Below are 21,094 nucleotides of genomic sequence, written 5' to 3'. Positions count from 1 at the left end.
GGCGACCCGTTCGCCTTTCTGTCATAAGGCTGACAACCTTTTTGTTCTGTGGAACAATACCATAAGGATCATTGTCAATATATGAAGAAGAGTCGAATTCTTCGCTGGAGCACTTCATTACCTTATACACATCACAATTCTTTACCCAATGGATAAAGCTATCTGTGTCCATATAAAGTACAGAGTGGCGTACATAAAACCGCCCCCAGCGCTGAAAGGAATGTGAATGAAGAAAATTAACGTACATCATCGCTTTCTTATATTTTTATTGTACAGCTTCAGTATTAACTATGTAATTAACAGTTTAAGTAACAGATTTACTTTTATTGGTTTAATAAGCATATTTTAGAAAGGACTTTAAAGTCTGTGTTCAAAATCTTCTCCGCCAACATCCAGGCAATGTTGTGCACTTCGAAGCATGTTAAGGAAAACACTTTTCAGTACTCTTTGAGGAATGTTCGAGATTTCTTCACATATGTTGTTTTTTAATGAGTCAAGCGTTCTGGGATTGTTGCAGTAGACTCTAGCATTTAGAAATCCCCAGAGGTAAAAGTCACATGGTGACAAGTCGGGAGAGCGGTGTGGCCACAAATCCTTACTAAAGGTTCTCTCTTCTGTAAAATTAGTATGTATACGAGTTAATGACAAATCCGACGTATGAGAAGTTGCTCCATCGTGCTGGAAATATGTACAACATTTTTCGTTTGGAGTTAACAGAGCCGAAAATTCATTGTAGAGTTGCAAGTAAACATGTGTGTTGACAGTTTCGTTGAACAATGGCCCGATAATTGTGTTACCAGATACAGCACACCATACACCAATTTTTAAATCGTGTAACGGCTTTTGCAGTATGCCATGTGGATTCTCTGTAGCCCAGTGTCTTGTGTTTTGTGAGTTAACGTAACCCAACACATGAAACCAAGCTTCATCCATCGAAAAAAGGAGCGGATCAAGATGCCCCTAGCGACGTTTTCCAGCAACCAATTACAGTAATGTGTACGCTTACCCTCGTCCGCTTCTTTTATTTGGTGAACAACACTCACACGAGAAGGTTTCGTTCTTAAGCCATGAAGGATGCGTTGACATGACCTGCGAGATATTCCACATTGCTGTGATAATCGTCGTGTTGACTAGTAGGGATTTCTTTCAATGTGTGCTGCCACGTTTGCCACGACTTCAGGTGTACGTACAGTCGGTGCCTTGTTTCTCTTTAAATTAACAACACCGCCTGTCGAACGCCACTTTCTCACTAGATTCTGACTCGTTGATTTTGCAGGAACATTACTTTTAGGAAACTTATCATGAAAAGTGTCACGAACAACTTTAATGGAATCAGACAGCACATATTCTTCAACAATGAACACGTGTTCTTCAATGGAGTAAGGCTTGACAATGAAGTACACGGTTTATAACGACTACTTTCCGTATGAACCACTCACACGCTACTGCTGTTGGAAGGTGGCAAAGAAACTGACAAGTTAGCAATGCTACTCACGAGCGTTCGCAGTCCAGTTCGGGTCGGATTTATGTGCGCCATTCTGTACTTTAGGACAGCAAATTGAGGTTTCACAAACGCATAATTAAAGCAGTACATGTGGAATTTGGATGTGCCTAGTAAACACATCCTCATGTAGACAGGTTTTGTGAACTTTACTGCAACCTTTGCGATCTCCACAGCAACGAAGTTCTCATTGAATGTGTTGACCCGTTTAAAATTTGATCTGGTGACGCTTTTTTTTTTCTTTTTACGGTCCAAAGCCCATCCCCATATGCTCTAATCAAAATTGCATTATGTTCCCTCAAATTTTCAATTGCTTTACCGAAAATTGAATTATTCATTAATTTAAAAATTTCCTTCTCAAAGACACACGCCATGGAAGCCCTCAGTGGCGTATACAAGTCAATATACTCCTTGGATCAGGGGTTTACATGAAGTAGATAGACTGGATGATATTAACCAGTCTCTTCCCCAATTTGAGACACTCCTAGTGATTGCAATGCCGAATAATGTATCTCCACTTATTCTCTATCGTTGTCGTTAGCTTTGGGGAGAAGCATCCTCGCACAACTAACTGTTCTGAACATAGAGGCAAATCCACTTCCGCATCATGCAAACTTACAGCCTGTATGAGTTCTGCCTCCACCACGTACCCACATCAGAATCAGTCGCCATATCCTCTACTTTTCCAACCAATCCCTTGAATTCATCACCAGGCACACACATCGAAACTCACTAATCGACAATGACTGTTGCATGGCATGCTCATATAGGTTACCGACATCCAAGCAGATCATGAACTCGTATCAATGGATGCATTGATCCTCTCACCCACCTGAAGGTTTTCTGCCCTAGCGTGTCTATGGACACATTGAAAAGTCCCCCAAGGTGTCCTTAACCCAAGAAATAAAGCATATCAGCATCGGTCAGTAGTTCAATGTTGTGTTTTATTTTCTTGAGCGTAGCATCCTAAGACCGTCCGTGTCCAGTGTAATAAAAGGCAGGATCCAGGGAATATGTGGTCATCTATAGACCGCGGAGTTTCTGTAAAACATCCGCGAGCCAGTGTACGTCTACGACCATTTAAAGCTGTGCGTACTCTTCTTAAGTTTAGATGTTGAATTCCCACCAAACATTCACAGCATGCTCATGCTCTGCATCCGTTATGGCATCGCATGTTAGAATGCTGGAGAATGCCGTTACGTCAGATAGTCTGGCTTCACTGACGTTTTGTCATACTATCCACACATTCGTATGGAAAAACCCCTTTTCTCAGTTACAAGTTGTAACTCTTCCACTTTGAGGAATGCAGCTTGGGTGTCATGCATATCCTTCTGAGGCAGAGTTTCGACAAGTTTCTAGAGTGTCTTCATACAACGTAGCGAGTCAAGGAAGCAGAGTGTAAATCTTGGCGCCATTCCTTTGGAGAATGAAATATATTTCTGATCTCTGTCAAGTAGGACACTGACCTATTCGTTCTCCATACCGAAATCAGCTAAGTGCTTAACAAGAAAGTGAATGTCATAAGAGTTTAATTTATGAAAGAAAACTGGTGGGTGTCACAGTAAAGGATACTTCAAGTTGCATGTGTTATAGGCTTCTTCATGGAAATTCCCTGTAAGGTGACAATGATCCTTAAGGGGAGTTTCCACTTTTCTATTTAACGACAGCCCACAAATATGGCAGTCAAGTGTGTTATTGTACAAACCTTAAATCTCATTCGATTTGATTATGGAAATGTTGTCGCCGCAAAGCTTATCAACTTCCCATGAAAGTTTTACAAGCTCGATGAGAAGCCAACAACAGGATTGCCGCTGAGATAAGATTCGTATCGGTTAAGACTCAAATCATGGGATAATACAATTTGGAACACCACTGCATTTGGTGAGTTTTTCTGTGAAGGTTGAATCTGAGGCTTTAGGGTCTCTTTCACAGTGGGTCAAAAGTGTGAGGAGGCATCCGAAGTTGGCATACATCGCAAACAGGCATTGCTACTGATGGTGAGCATTCTTAAAATTACTGAATTTTCTTTCCTCAGTACTCATAATAGGACGTACCGGGTCCTTGGAAGCGCATTTTACCAGATGCTTTGCTACTAACTTGCCTGAGAAAAAGGCCCTAAGGCAAACAGCAAATATGCTGTTTACCATTACGTTTACTCAGTTGGGATGAAAGTAGGTGGGATACGTCCTTGATCTAAATATAATGACAATTCTTATTTTCTTCATCTCAAAATAACAGCCTGTTCACATGGATGTTATGATTACCGGGCTCCGACGAATGTGTGCTTCTTCTCCTCATCTGACTTGATTTTCTCCGTGTTTATGAACCGATATTCTGGTATTCTGCGCCTCAAATTCAGGTACGTCCTGAATCTTGACGGGGAACTCAGTACCATCAAAGCTATAACACTTATGAGCGTCAGTACCTATGTCGTATCGAGATGTGCACTGTGGATCTTTTGTGTAATTTCTTTCGCAAGCTAGATTTGACCATGCATAACAAGCCTGGTCGGATTTATTTTTGACATTAATACATGCCTTCTTACCAGCTATATCTTTAGGTAGCTACGTTAACTGGATCATATACATGTATGAGAATGTCAAGGTGTAGAAGTGTAGTATTCGGATGACTGCTTTAGCTGACCTTTTGACTTCCATCTTAGAAATCTGGTTCAGTATAGTACTCAATGTGGACTCACGAAACCACTCAGCGATTGACGTGTTCCGTTTATGACGTCATTTTCCCCTTACAGATAGTGAAAGCTTGTCTTTTCAGTATCAGAAGAATGTTTGGGGAGTGCAACAGTTCGATGCACAGCACAGTACTGGGTTTAATGGCTGGATAGCGCGGATCATTAACAACAATGAGGAACTTTCCAGAACAGGAAGATTCGCTCTTAGAAATCCTACAGCGCCACGGTACCTCCCGCAGGATAAACGAATCCAGTGATCGAAATTCGCTCCTCACAGGCGTTCACAGTTACCGAATATTCCAACTGTGGTACAGTGTTATTAACCTCATGTCCTTCACTAAAATGACGGGGGAGGAAACCTCGCTAGCCATAGTGTTATTACTACTACTACTGTAACTACAACTAGTAGACGATGGAGATGATGCTGCTGGCTGCGATGAGGAACAGATAGGTGCTTGTATCTTGTGGTTCAGGCGAGAACGTGGGGCAGGAGAAGGCGATGCATTGCTCCAGTGTGAGCAGCCTGCCGGCAGATGCAGAGATGTTGGCTGCCAGAACCGTGAGCCAGCTGCCAGAGGAATGCGGTGGCTGCTTCCTGCGGAGCAATGCGCGGCGTCTTAACACCGCGTGGTGTTCTGCACAGGACTCTGCCCACAACGTTGTTTCATCACCTTCCTTGGTACCCACACCAGTGCATACTGCTTAGATGGTGGTGCTGTAGAGAAAGAATAGCGAGAAACAAGTACACCATCACAGACTTTGCCTGCTGCTCCAATGAGAGGGAGAACATAGGTTCCTATCAAGCAGAGTGAGTATGCATATAAATTACCTATCTCGCTCTAGCTTCGTATGATACCCCGCAGGTCTCCTTAGGACGACGCAACTCCCTCTCCATGTCCTCCATCCAATTAGGCATCTCCTAAACTGAACCACTGTGGGTCCATCGACCCAGCTCCCCTATATCATGTACAACAGCAACACATTGATTCAATAAAAAAAGTGTACACACACAAAACCAAGAAAAAGATTTAACGAAACAATACGTGCTTACGTGGTAGCTGTGATGCAGATGGCATCACAACCTCTTTCTGTTCCTGCTCCTTCTCATAGAAGAATATGCTTCAGATAACATCACATTACTTCTACAGTGATTTTTTTCACCTCAAGAATAACATGTCTAAGGGCAACATATTACTTATACACACTATTACTTATGCTAATGTTGCTGCTGCTACTGTTTCGCCGGCCGGAGTGGCCGTGCGGTTCTAGGCGCTACAGTCTGGAGCCAAGCGACCGCTACGGTCGCAGGTTCGAATCCTGCCTCGGGCATGGATGTGTGTGATGTCCTTAGGTTAGTTAGGTTTAATTAGTTCTAAGTTCTAGGTGACTGATGACCTCAGAAGTTAAGTTGCATAGTGCTCAGAGCCATTTGAACCATTTTGCTACTGTTTCCTCTGAGCTTCCAGCTGATCCACGAGGTGGTGGATGTATGCTGAAACGACAAGAAAAAAAATTAGCGCCAAAATCTGAACAAACGCTATGAAATCTGAGCAACTTCCATGAAACCTACGAAATCTAACCACACAGTGATTTGATACCACAAAACTCTTTTATAGAAATATGCTCGGAAATCCAAACACACTAGGGGTTTGATACTACGAAACTTATTTACGAAAATATACACTACAAAATCCGATCGCATGCTACGAACTTGAAAATATGCTTACCTGGTACTTCTCCTTGCCTCGGATATCTGGAACTACCTTTGGTGCTGCTGCTAGTGCTACTTGAAAAGCTTTTCATCTTGCAAGGAAACTAACAGGGAAATCGGCAAAACGACAATCGAACTAACGCAAGCATAGATGATAGCAGAGTCTCGAGGACTCACAATTAGCCAGTCCCTCGGGTAAGCAGACACGTGTGTCCGCTTGTACCGCCGGCTTGTAGCACCACATTTCGAATACTTCTATTATTTTGTTGTCTAAACTTTTTATCGTCCGTGTTTCACTTCCATACACGCCAACACTCCATAAAGATACCTTCAAAAAGACTTTGTTACACTTAAATCTGTAATGGATGTAAACAAATTTATCTTCTTCTGAAATGTGATTCTTGAGTTTCTCCCGGCGTATTTGATATTCAAAATATCCACGGGTGTACTGCCGGCCTACAGTGTCCAACGGGCACAATATTTCGGCGATCATACATGTCACCATCATCAGGTGAACTGACGTACTGAGCTCCTGTGAACGTGCCGGCACGGAGATCCGTACGCTATGGCCGCCCGCGGCGCGCTCTCTCCGCCGTCCGCGCCCCGCGCCACGGTCGCGCGGTGGAACAGATTGCGACGGCGTCTGAGATGACATCGGTATGATGGCTCTGTCCGCCGTGGTCGTCACAACTACATGTTTGCTCGATTTACTCTTGATTAACCCAATCGCTGGTTCCCAAGCCTTGCTAAGATTATAGCCACAGTCACGGTTTATGAGGTCGTCATTGGTACGAATTTCGATGGCCTCTCTAACAACGCTGTCCCAGTATCTCGACGTCTGTACCAGAATCCTCTTGCGTTCATGCTCCGTAGCGTGATTTTCCGACAAACAATGTTCAGCGACCGCCGACTTGCTCGGATACATCAGTCGAGTGTGCCTCTGGTGTTCACGGCATCGATCCTCGACGGTAGGCATCGTCTGACCAATGTACGACTTGCCACATTGACACGTTCACAGGAGCTCAGTCCGTCAGTTCACCTGATGATGGACGTTTTGGGCGGACGTTCCACAGACACTGCAGCCTCCACACGCGTTTGCTGTCTTGCTGGTGATCCTCTTGACCGGGCTTTTTATGCAGCCAGGTGAAAGAGCTTTTTCTACCACCTCAAATTTTTGGTTTGGGTGAGAAAGATTCCCGAAAGCTTACAGCGAAATCATGATGAATATCTCTCATTGATCTTCCAGTATGATTTCGTTCGTGAGCTCATTACGATCCGTTGCTCATGGCATAAGTGGGTTCTTTAGCCATGATTCAGATGAGTATCTGCACCTGCAGCAATAAGAACTCAGTTCATTATCATCTTTATAATACATATTGGGACTTTATGGTCACTCTGTAGCTTAAATTTTGTACAGAACAGGCGATTAAACGATCTAAATAATTGTGTAATAATATCCTAGTATAGAAATAAATTTCAAAGTCACAATCAAAATAACACTGACCGTCTGGCCTATGTGTAACTCAGAAAATGTTATAGCTCAGAAGAGTGTGCGTTTTTAGAACATGTGTTGCCATCATGTTTTGTTAAAAGTAGCTGTACAGATGCAACACGAAATTAACAAATATTAGACACTTAGTAAAGATGTTTATAATAATCTGTACGGAGATCAGGTAATGGTAACATAGTTTTACTGAAACCGATCATCCACAATACAGTGTTTTTCTGCGATCTCCTCTAAGAAGTTTGTCTTCTCCTAAGAAAATAACTATAGATCGGCCCTTGATACTCAGTATGAGTAAACTAATGAAGTTAGTAAAAAATTTGGATTATCTGTAGTATGCATTAAAATCATTAGTAGTGTTATGTCTGCAACATGGCGGATTCTGCGCTGTTTTTGTGCAACATACAAACTGAAAAGTGTTTGGTGCCACGATTATAAATGCGGAAGTTGAAACAACAAGAAGCATGGTACAAAGCCTTCTGCAGCATCCAACATGCAGTCGAAGTTTATGACGATATAGTAACTGAACACTGAAACGTATTTTACGCCAATTGGAGGTGGGTGAAGGCTCGAAAGGAGTATTGGCACAACTAAAAGTAACACAAAAATTGGAAGGTCACTGTATTTCTTAATATAATCATGTTCTAGACTTATTACTCTGCAGTAGAGAGATCAGCATCGGAAAAAAAGCTCCATTCGGAATACATAGCCAAAAATCAAAGGTAAATAAGTGTGCACATTAGCTGAGAGGAAGTGATCAACGTAGAACAGGATGTGGTGGGTAGCTTCAAAACTAACCGAAAACGCAGCACTTTTAATCACTGGCAGTTACTGCTCTTACGCTACACGAGCAAAAACTGACAAAAGTAATGGAGTCTATATTTTCTAAGACACGAGTCCTATGCCTTGCTATACAGAATCTTGGAACAAAGGGTTTAAAATGGGCCACACCGGGGGCCACTCATGCTCAGGGCAGTGACGCACAGTGGAACGAAGGAAGGCTTGTCTCTAACGTCCTGCCTACAGCGAGATTATTAGAGACATATTGGAGAAGAAGTGGGAAGAATATCGGCGGTGTCGTTTTAGAAGAACTGTTGCGGCATTTGGGTTAAGTGATGTAGAGAAACCAAGGGAAAAAGAAATATGGAAGGTCAGGTGGGTAACCCAAACTTGATCGTCTATTGAGTGAGTCCGGTGCTGTAGGCATTGCGCCACTTACCTTGACTGGACGAAGTATTCTTTCCAGATATACAGTACAGAATTAAGGTTCTCAGCGCTCGTTCGTCTGGGGGAAACGAGAAACATGTTACCACACAGCCAATTCCACTCAGTGGGAGGGATACAGATGTTCCAATGAGCTTTTTAGCGGTGAGATACTGAAATTCTCAGAAACTCATCGATTTCTGTTTCCATTTATAGAGTTGATTAACTCACATGCTGTACTGTAAGGTGCAATTACCTTCTGGGAAACAATAACGAACTGTAACTGTAAGTTATGGTAATAACAGAATTCTATCAGAGACAGCAAAGGACATGAAAGAACATCGCAAACGTTATTATTTATTATTCTTTTTATTATATACTGATCATATACTGTACGCATTAATATCATTACTGAATCTATTACAATTGTAATTGTTACTATAAGTTTGCACTGAGGTGACAAAAGCCTTGGGATAACCATATGCACATGTACAGATGGCGCTAGTATCGCGTACACAAAGTATAAAAGAGCAGTGCATTGGCGGAGCTGTCGGTTGTACTCGGGTCATTCATGTGAGAAGTATCCGTCGTGATAAAGGACGCAAGACGGGAATTAACAGACTTTGAACGCTGAATGATCGTTGCAGCTAGACGCATGGGACACTCCAGTTCGGAAATAGTTGCGGAATTCAATACTCCGATATCACTGACTGAAAGTAGTTACGTTAGGCTACTTGGAAATCATTTTCAGGCATCATGGACTTCGTGTTCCCAAATAACGTAGCACCATGTCACCGGGCGACTACTGTTTGCGGTGGGTTTGAAGAACATCGTGGACAACTCGAGGGAATGATCTGGTCACCCAGATCGCCCGACGTGAATCCAATCGATGGCCCAGTACGAATCCCATTCCTGTATGTCATTTGAACATTCTGGTCAGCTCGAGCGAATGATTTTGCCACCCATCGACTATTTATGGGACATAATCGGGAGGTCGGTCCGTTCACAAAATCCTGCACCGGTAATATTTTCGGAATTACGGACGGCAATAGAGGTAGTATGTCTCAGTATTTCTGCAGGGGACTTCCAAAGACTGGCTGAGTCCACGACACGTCAAGTTGCTGCACTACAGCAGACAGAAGGAGGTCCGACGTGATATTAGGAGGTTCCCCATGACTTGTCACCTCATTGTATGCTGCTCGTGTAATACACGGGATGTATAAAATCTATGTAAAGGGTGAACCAGAATTCCACCGACAGATTCTCAGAGGTTGCTCAGTAACATCTCCTGAGCCCTATGGTGAAAGTCACCGATGGTCTCTGACAGTTCCGTAGAAAGTAATAGCGTGATTATTATTTGTTCGGTTTGTTACCGCAATCTGTTTCTGTGAAAATACGTTCACAATAGCGATGAAGTCTGTAAAGGGCAACAACCAAAATGTACAACACACGACACATGCAACAACCCTCAGACGAAATATTGTACTGTGGTGTGGTCGCCGTCGCTTCAGCATAGCGTCGTTGGGCCGCTCTTCCTGTATTCAGTGAAACCGTACTCGAGGTGTACATCAGCCAGATCTTCATCAGCAAATCTATCCATACAGCTGTGTATCACTCTTAACTACAACTAACAGTGCCGGCAGAACAAATAAAAGACAGAACCGAGCAGTACTGGTGCACGCAGGAGGGCAAAGAGTAAATTGGATGTTGCTGTTGTCAGCAGCAGCTACTGTGAACAAGACAAACAGCGTATACCGTAGATATCTGCACTGTTACGCAGTATTTTCAGAGCATCATAGATACAGAGCTAACTGGGGTACGAAAGCAAAAGACGTTCAATAACTATTTGACCAGTCACTGAAGATCGTAGGTCCTTTATACAAAAATACCGGGAAAGTATCCCTGAACAATGTCTGAAAGTTTTTTGATGGAGTCTAGGTTCATAGTATTAAGAGGAGATAAAAAAAACACTTTTGATGCTAAAACGTCACAGGTGCAATGTTTCCCCGCTAGGGATCCATGGAACTTTTGACGCTGACGACATTCAGTAACAGCGCTGAAACTCCAGTGTGGCGTGTATTACAGCAGAGATGTTACTGACCTCCTATGGATTACTAGTTGTTGGGGGGAAGGTGACGTGTTTGGTGTACGAAACACAGCCAGACACACCAGAGGAACTGGTTGGCCCTTTGTCTGAAGCTGCAGCCCTTATTCGTGTAACATATGCCTGTTTTCAGCATGTTAGACAGATTCCAGTTGTGCATTAACGTAAACGGAGGACATTTTTAGCACAATCGGGGGGGGGGGGGCATCAACAAGTATCCCTTTTAGGACGTTGGTGCTGCTTATACGCAACGTAGAGCAACATCGATATGTGTATATAAGACCAACATGTAGACAAAGGATTGGAGCAGCATTCATGTCCTTCCTATGTGGCGGTAATTGAGGAAACGTGACCACTGGCGACCTTATCACCAAATGGGTCCAAACAGGACCAACATACTGTTATCCTTTTTCTTGGTTGCCGAAGGATAAACACGGGGAGACATCCATCGGAGGATGAAGAATGTGTATGGGGCAGCATGTCTGACGAAAACTGGGATAAGGAGTGTTGCTGTTTGATGATAACGCACGTCCCCAACTGCAAATGTCGTGGCACAAAAGTTAACGCCAACCCAAGTGGGAGACACTCGGCCACCGGCTGTATTTTCCTGAGCTCGCTCCATGCCATTATCACGCCTCTGGCCCCTTAAGAAAGCCTTGAATGGACTACGATTCCTGTCGGACGATGATGTGCAGCAAACAGTTACGGACTTCTTCGCGAAGCAAGACACAGCGTTTCACCAAGCGGGTATCTTCAGTTTGATGTGTAGGTGAGATGATTGCCTCAGTGCTCACTATGACCTTGCCTGATTGGCATACCGATGCTGGTCTGTACGGCATTTGAGCGGAGATTTTTTGATCGCCGCTTATACCATACTACGGCCGTCCAGTTAGGTCTAAGAGATGGCCTAAATAACCTTATCTATCAACAGGAATTAAATGCACAACTAAAGAAAAGTGAAAGAATTATAACTGAGAATACCTAAGGTAAGTAAGGCGAAGCTAAGGGAATTAGACTGGGAATTGAGATGCTGTAAACAGTAGGCGAGTTTGATATGGGGCAGCAAAATAACTGGTGACTGCAGATTTAAAGAGAATGCAAAATATTGGCTGGTAATAGGAAGAAATTCTTTCCTGAAAAAGAAAATTATCTTGACATGGGATATAAATTTAAATTTTAGAAAGTCTATTCTGAAAGTATTTGTTTGGAGTGCAACCTGTATGAAGGTGAAGCGCGAGTGATAAACGGTGCCGACAAGGTAGGAACAGAACCTTTTGAAATGTGGTGCTGCAAAACAATGCTGAAAATTAGGTTGGTGGATCGAGTAACTAACTAATCAAGAGGTCATGGAACGAATGGGAGGGAAAAATGTGGCCATGTTATACCTAATTGCTCTTTATTATATTTTGCAGTCTCAAGAGACATAGATGGTATCACAACCGGCTTCAGCGTCTTAGCAAGTCATTACCACACTGTCCAGTTACGGTAGTATGACCTCCTGCCAAAAGACACAATAACCTCATTTTGCAGCTCTTACCGCTGCGAGACATGCACGAAGAGAGTCAGTAAGGTTGTGGAAGGTAACGACAGGCATGTGGAGCCATGCCGACTCCAGTTCTGTGGACAGCTGCACTTGGTTTCTCGGTTGAGGATCCATGGCGTGAGCAGCTCTTTCGAGCTGGTCCTACAGATTCCCGACTGGGTCTTAATGCAAGTAATTTGGTGGCCAGGTAAGTACTTAAACTTATCCTGGCGCTCTTCGTACCATGCACATACACTGCGAGCTGTGCCGGCCAGAGTGGCCGTGCGGTTCTAGGCGCTACAGTCTGGAACCGCGAGACCACTACGGTCGCAGGTTCGAATCCTGCCTCGGGCATGGATGTGTGTGATGTCCTTAGGCTAGTTAGGTTTAAGTAGTTCTCAAGTTCTAGGGGACTGATGACCTCAGAAGTTGAGTCCCATAGTGCTCAGAGCCATTTGAACCATTTGAACTGCGAGCTGTGTGACACGTTCCATTGTTCTGCTGCTAGATACTCTCATGCCGAGGAAAACCAAACTGCATAAAAGGGTCGGATTGATCCATTGTGCCTTCCAGAAAAAGATCACCCAGGGAATGTCATGAAAACATTCCCCAAAACATAACCTTTTGTCCTCCAGCCTCGTCAAACTGATCATCATCTAAAAGGTTTCTCAACTTTATTTTTAATTCTTCTCCATACTTTTTCTGGTGGCAACTTGCATGAAGCAACATTCCATATGTCGTACAGTACTTCAACTGTTTATCTGTCCTTGCCATCTTCGATTCTCTGTAGATGAAATTCTTCCGAAAGTCCGATGACATGTCGAACAGATCCACTATGTACGTAATAAAGAATTTTTCTACATCGTAAAAATAGTGATTTAGAGTTCTCATCCTTTCTCCGTTACTCGTGTCTATCAAGACCAAGTTTTTCTCTTAAGCCAGCTTTGTTGATATGACCAAAGTGCTCAGACTAATGGTTATGCTGCATAGCTTTGAATGAACAACTTACTCCCAAGGAACACGTAGACTAAAAATGGGACCGTGTACCTACTGGCACATGCCCTATCAAAATCACCAAACTTCCCGTTAAAAATTCTTCACCGTTGGCTCTAATAGGTATGAAAAGGATGCGAAAAGAGACGCTGACTTCATAGAACTGGAAGGTTTATTGTCTCTAGTACAAGGCACGGTACGTGTTCCTCACGTTTCTACGCACACGTACTGTCGTTCAGTCTTACTTCAGCTTGTTATTACTTTCCTGAGGTATCCATTGCTAATCACTGATATTGATGAGTTCTCAGTGCTGCCCAGGATCACCTGCAAATTTAACAAATTTACGGAGCTTCTCACAGTGACGGTTGTCTCCAAACCGAGCTTCTTGATACTCATGGGGTCACTGTATCCGAAACCTTACATCCACCGCAAGTAGCGTAATCTTATAACAAATGAGCTCATAACTTTCGACTAAATAGTTTTCGGAACAGCGTACTTATGTCAAACTGGTTCATTTCCTCCGTCTTCTGCTACTAGGAGATCACAAGTTCGTATGAATGTCTTAGATTTCTCGACTTCATATACGCCACATATCATAAATCACCTACTGGACAATCAAAAAAAGTAAATATACTCACGTTAAAAAAAAAAGCAGAATAGCTTCAACGACTAGAAATAGGACGTTCATATTCACAGGACATGTACATTAGTGTGTTCTGCAGAAATGATAATCATTTGAACCATGTCGACCCGCAGATTGAAGGTCAACATCGATATCGTGGCGCAACACCAGCTACAGGTAAAATGTGCCTGGGGCTACGGCTATAAACCGAAGGTAATGGATCAGACACATGGGCGAGCCGTATCGTCAAATCAGTGAGTTTGAAGGAGGGCGAGTTATTGGCGCGAGAGAATGTGATGAATCCATCCGGGAAATTTTTGCTCGTATGGGACGAAGTGTTTCGGCAGTGCAACGGGTGTGAGCAGAATGGTTCACGGAAGGTCGCAGAACACGACACCTCATCCGAATGGCATTGCAGAGAAGATATGCGTCCCCCTCGGCTCTGGACCAACAACGGAACAGTGTAAAACGTTGTACACTTTCAGGGGTGACAGTCCTTCGTCGTTTATTAGGGCATTGGCTACTTGCGCGTTATCCACTTCTCCGCCTACCTTTGACGAATGTGCAGAAACATGCTAGACGGTAATGGTGTACGAAACGACGTCACTTGGGACAGGAATCCCATCAGATGGTGTTTTCTGAGGAATCCAGGTTCTGTTTGTTTGAGAAGAATGGCCGCATTTTGGGTCGCAGCAGACTGGGTGCGGCATTACAGTGACTGCATTCGCACAAGACATACAGCGCCAATAAACATACAGTCCCTTGCATATCGCTCTAGTAGTGATGGCGAAGACGACGTTGGAGCAATTGCGATAGTCGTTCTTCCCGCACAATGTGTGGTAGTGGAGCGGAAAGGAAATCTGAGATAAGGTGCAATGGGAAATACCCTCTGGCATACATTTCACAGCGGTTTACGCAGTATGTACGTACGTGCAAAAAGGGATTAGGAAATCACTACGGGAAAAGTGTCTCTGTTGGTCCATCATGGACATGGGACATCGGCTGGTTAAGTAATTCTCAATGTCCATGAAATTCACCGATAGCCGTGTAGCTTAAGGTGTTATTTTACTTTATTTTGTCGGCTACCAGTTTCAGCATTTCACTATGACATCTTCAAGTCCCACACGCAACTCTCCAAATAAACGAAAATGTCATATACAGGGTGTTACAAAAAGGTACGGCCAAACTTTCAGGAAACGTTCCTCACACACAAAGAAAGAAAATATGTTATGTGGACACGTGTCCGGAAACGCTTGCTTTCCATGTTAGAGCTCATTTTATTACTTCTCTTCAAATCACAGTAATCATAGAATGGAAACACACAGCAACAGAATGTACCAGCGTGACTTCAAACTCTTTGTTACAGGAAATGTTCAAAATGTCCTCCGTTAGCGAGGATACATGCATTCACCCTACGTATCATGGAATCCCTGATGCTCTGATGCAGCTCTGGAGAATGGCGTATTGTATCACAGCCGTCCACAAGACGAGCACGAAGAGTCTCTACATTTGGTACCGGGGTTGCGTAGACAAGAGCTTTCAAATGCCCCCATAAATGAAAGTCAAGAGGGTTGAGATCAGGAGAGCGTGGAGGCCATGGAATTGGTCCGCCTCTACCAATCCATCAATCACCGAATCTGTTGTTGAGAAGCGTACGAACACTTCGACTGAAATGTGCAGGAGCTCCATCGTGCACGAACCACATGTTGTGACGTACTTGTAAAGGCACATGTTCTAGCAGCACAGGTAGAGTATCCCGTACGAAATCATGATAACGTGCTCCATTGAGCGTATGTGGAAAAACATGGGGCCCAGTCAAGACATCACCAACAATGCCTGCCCAAACGTTCACAGAAAATCTGTGTTGATGACGTGATTGCACAATTGCGTGCGGATTCTCGTCAGCCCACACATGTTGATTATGAAAATTTACAATTTGATCACGTTGGAATGGAGCCTCATACGTAAAGAGAACATTTGCACTGAAATGAGGATTGACACATTGTTGGATCAACCACTCACAGAAGTGTTCCCGTGGAGGCCAATCAGCGTCTGATAGTGCCTGCACACGCTGTACATGGTACGGAAACAATTGGTTCTCCCGTAGCACTCTCCATACAGTGACGTGGTCAACGTTACCTTGTACAGCAGCAACTTCTCTGACGCTGATATTAGGGTTACCTTCAACTGCACGAAGAATTGCCTCGTCCATTGCAGGTGTCCTCGTCGTTCTAGGTCTTCCCCAGTCGCAAGTCATAGGCTGGAATGTTTCGTGCTCCATAAGACGCCGATCAATTGCTTCGAACGTCTTCCTGCCGGGACACCTTCGTTCTGGAAATCTGTCTCGATACAAACGTACCGCGCCACGGCTTTTGCCCCGTGCTAATCCATACATCAAATGGGCATCTGCCAACCCCACATTTGTGAACATTGCACTGACTCCAAAACCACGTTCGTGATGAACACTAACCTGTTGATGCTACGTACTGATGTGCTTGGTGCTAGTACTGTGGAGCAATGAGCCGCATGTCAACACAAGCACCGAAGTCAACATTACCTTCCTTCAATTGGGCCAACTGGTGGTGAATCAAGGAAGTACGGTAAATACTGACGAAACTAAAATGAGCTCTAACATGGAAATTAAGCGTTTCCACACATGTCCACATAACATCTTTTCTTTGTTTGTGTGTGACGAATGTTTTCTGAATGTTTGACCGTACCTTTTTGTAACACCCTGTAGAGCCATATATCTCTGAATATCGAGTATTCAATAGTTACACTGGTGTTTTACTCTAAGACGTGATAGCAACTGACCTGTCAGTTGCTTTCACACCTGAATTCACAACATCCAGAGATTTATGGCTCAATATGAAAATTCGTTTATTTGGGGAGATGCATATGGAGTCTGAACATGGCATAGTTAAATGCTGAAACTGGTAGCCTTCAAAATAAAACAAAATAACATCTTAAGTTACACGGCTATCGGTGAATTTCACTGACATTGACAGTTACGGGAAAAGTGGGTCGTACTGACTCGTGCACGACAGTGGGCTTTGCAATATGTCCCAAAATGCCACACCCGAAGATGCAATTATTCACGAGGTCGTATTTCGGGTCGTGTTGATGGCAGAATAAGGGGTCAAGGGTTTTTGGTAGCCTTTGGCCTAACGACCATATATATACCCACCGGGAGAATGGACTTTCTGTAACGAAAATTTAAACATCACACACTTTCTCTGGCCTAGGCAGACTGAGCAAATCAGTTGATTCTGATGCATTAGGACTGGTCTAGGGTGGAAATCAGGGGTCTTATGAAAGCACCATTTTGTCATGGGCGGTTTCTGAGAAAACCCGCAAAACCAAGATCTGAGTACGAGAAGAACAAATGGTGCGGATGCCCATCTCTCAATTTTCTGTTCAAGGCATATCGTCGAAATTCATGTCTTCTTAACACTATATTCTGGAGGAACATCGAAAAGTTTTTCAATATAATGATGTGTCATCGATATCCAGAGGTTCAGAGTGACGGTACATATTCATATTACAAAAACCGCAAAAACCAGTTTTAGGAGATTTTGCACAGTGGATGGCAATTATCTAAATTATTAACGATAACAAACGGTTCAGATTTTAACCGTACATTCTTTAGGGAATCATCTAGAAATATAATTTTCTGTTTTCGAAAATCTGTATCTGTTATCAAGATATACCCATAAAAGCCTGAGTTTTTGGTCCCAAAACTACCAACTGTGGAGATGGCCACTTCTCTCACCTCTACTCATGGCAAATCCCCAGAACTTTTACTGTGTGTTCTAAAGATCATGTTCTCGAGAAATCTTGAAACGACATTCGATAATATTGTCCATTCCGTTCCCAAGATCAGGAGGTTATTTTTTTTTTTTTTTCTCGTTAGTCTTGATGTTGCCCACCACAAATTCCTCTCCTGTGCCAACCTCTTCATCTCATAGCAGCAATTGCAACCTATGTCCTCAATTATTTGCTGGATGTATTCTAATCTCTGTCTTATTCTACAGATTTTACCTCCTACAGCTTCTTGTAGTAGCATGGAAGTTATTCCCTGATGTATTAACAGATTTCCTATTACACTGACCCTTCTTCTTGCCTGCACAGTATCTCCTCATTCGCTACCTTATCAGTCCACCTAATTTTCAACATTCGTCTTTAGTAGTAATCTCAAATGCTTCGAATCTCTTCTGTTCCGGTTTTCCCACAGTCCATGTTTCACTACAATAGAATGCTGTCCCCCAGACGTACATTCTCAGAAATTTCTTCCACAAATTAAGGAATAGGTTTGACACCAGTAGACTTTTCTTCACCAGGAGTGCCCCGTTTGCTAGTCTGATATTTATGTGCTACTTGCTCCGTCCGTCATTGGTTATTTTGTTGCCTAAGTAGCAGAGATCTTTAACTTCATGTACTTCCAGACCATGAATCCTGATGTTCGTTTCTCGCTGTCTTCGTTTCTGTTACTTCTCATTATTTTCGTCTTGCCTCGATTTACTCTCAGTCCATATTCTGCACTTATTAGACTGTTCATTACATTAAGCAGATCTTCTTATTTATTCTTCTTCAATTTCACTAAGGACAGGAATGTCATCAACGAATCTTATCATTTATATCTTCCACCTTGAATTTTAATTCCACTCTTGGACCTTTCTCTTATTTCCATCGTTGCTTCTTTTATGTATAGACTGAACAGTGGGCGTAAAGAGTACATTCCTGTCTCACACCCTTTTTGATCCGAGCTCTTCGTTCTTCCACTCTTATTGTTCCCTCTTGACTCTTGTACAAGCTGTATATTTCCCGTCTCTCCCTGTAGCTTATGCCTATTTTTCTCAGAATTTCGAACATCTTACACCATTTAATATTATGGACAGATTTTTTCTGGTCAACAAATCGTATGAACGTGTCTTGATTTTTCTTTATTCTTGTTTCCATTATCAACCGCAACGGCAGAATTGCCTGTCTGGTACCTTTACCTTTCCTAAAGCCAGACTGATCGCCATCTAACACATTTTCAATGTTCTTTTTCATCTTTCCGTACATTATTCTTGGCAGCAACTTTGATGCGTGAGCTGTTAAGCTGACTGTGCAATAATTCTCCCACTTTTCGGCTCTTGCAGTCTATGGAATTGACTGGACGAAACTTTCCTGAAAGTCAGGTGGTATATCGCCACTCATACATTCTACACACTAGCGAGAATAGTCGTTATGTTACCACTGCCCCAATGATTTTAGAAGTTCTGATGGAATGTTTTCTTCCCTTATGTCTTATTTCATCTTATTTCTTCCAAAGCTCTTTTAAATTCTTATTCTAGTGATGGATCACCTATATTTTCTAAATCGACTCCTGTTTTTTCTTCTATCACATCAGACAAACCTCTTCCCTCATAGAGGCTTCCAATGCATTCTTTCCACCTATACGCTCTCGCCTCTGCATTTAACAGCGGAATTCCGATTGCCCTCTTAATGTTACCAACTCTTGCTTTTAATTTCCCCGAAGGCTGTTTTGACTTTTCTATAAGCTCAGTCAGTCCTTCACACAATCATTTCTTTTTTCGATTTCTTCACATTTTTCATGCAGCCATTTCATCTTAGCTCACCTGCTCTTACTGTTTCTTTCATTCCTCAGCAACTTGTATTTCTGTATTCCTGAATTTCCCTGAACATTCTTTTTCCTTCCTTCTTTCATCGATCAACAGAAGTATTTCCTCTGTTACCCATGGTTTCTTCGCATTTATCTTCTTTGTACCTATGTTTTTCTTTCCAGCATCTGCGACTGCCCATTTTAGCGATGTCCATTTCTCTTCAACTGAACTGCCTACAGTGCTGTTTCTTATGGCAGGATCTATAGCGTTAGAGAACTTCATGTGTATCCCAATTCCATGAGTTTTGATTCTTCCTGACTGGTCTCTTAAACTTGAACCTACTCCTCATCACTACCAGATTGTGCCTTACAACCCAGTATCTGATTTCGGAATCTCTGTTTGACGATTCTGTAAACTAACTGAAATCTTCCCGTATCTCCCGGCCTTTTCCAAGTGTACTTACATCTCTTGTGGTTCTTGAACAGAGTATTCGCTATTACTAGATGAAATTCGTTCCACAACTCAATTAGTCTATCTCCTCCCTCATTTCTAGTACGAAGCACACATTTTCCTGCAACCCTTTCTTACACTCCTAGTCCCCCATGGCTATTAGATTTTCATTTCCCTTTACGTACTGAATTACCCGTTCAATATCGTCATATACTTTCTTTATCTCTTCATCCTCAGCTTGCGACGTTGGCACGTATACCTCGACTTTGTTGTCGGTGTTGGTTCGCTGACGATTCTATTGAGAACAACCCTATCACTGAACTGTTCACAGTAACTCATTTTCTGCCCTACCTACCTATTCACATCGACTTCTACTCCAGTTATGTTGTTCTCTGTGTTGATGTTCCCCTGTACTCATCTGACTAAAAATCATTGTCTTCTTTCCGCTTTACTTCACTGATCTCCACTATATCTAGATTGAGTCTTTCATTTCCATTTTCAGATTTTCTAGCTTCCCTATCACATTCAGCGGGCCGGTGTGGCCGTGTGGTTCTAGGTGCTTCAGTCTGGAACCGCGTGACCACTACGGTCGCAGGTTCGAATCCTGCCTCGGGCATGGATATGTGTGATGTCCTTAGGTTAGTTAGGTTTAAGTAGTTCTAAGTTCGACTGATAAACACAGATGGTAAGTCCCATAGTGCTCAGAACCATTTGAACCATTTGAACCTATCACATTCAAATTTCTGACATTCCACGCCCCGACTGGTAGAACGATATCCTTTTGTTGGTTATTCAATCTTTTTCTCATGGTCGCCTCCACTTGTCAGTTCCGTCCCCGAGATCGGACTGGGGGATTAGTCCGGAATCTTTTGCCAGCGGAGAGATCATCACGACACTTTTTCATTTACATTCCACATGTCCTGTGGATGCACATTATGTGTCTTTAATGCAGTGATTTTCATTGCTGCTGCATCCTCATGCCGTTGATGATTCCTGATTCTTCCGCTTTTAGCAGCAGTTTCCCCTCCTAAGGTCCAGAGAGTGCTCTGAACCTCTCTCCGTTGTCTTTGACAAGGCCGTTGACAGAACGATGGTGACTGCTTACGCAGGGAGTCCTCGACCGCCAATACTGATGATTTTTATTCAAAATATAAGATATCGCGGGGTTCGAACCCGGGACCTA

Source organism: Schistocerca piceifrons, chromosome 3 (genome assembly GCF_021461385.2).
Source record: "Schistocerca piceifrons isolate TAMUIC-IGC-003096 chromosome 3, iqSchPice1.1, whole genome shotgun sequence".
Lineage (NCBI taxonomy): Eukaryota > Metazoa > Arthropoda > Insecta > Orthoptera > Acrididae > Schistocerca > Schistocerca piceifrons.
The sequence above is the reverse complement of the archived record's forward strand: the minus strand, read 5'-3'. Positions refer to the sequence as shown.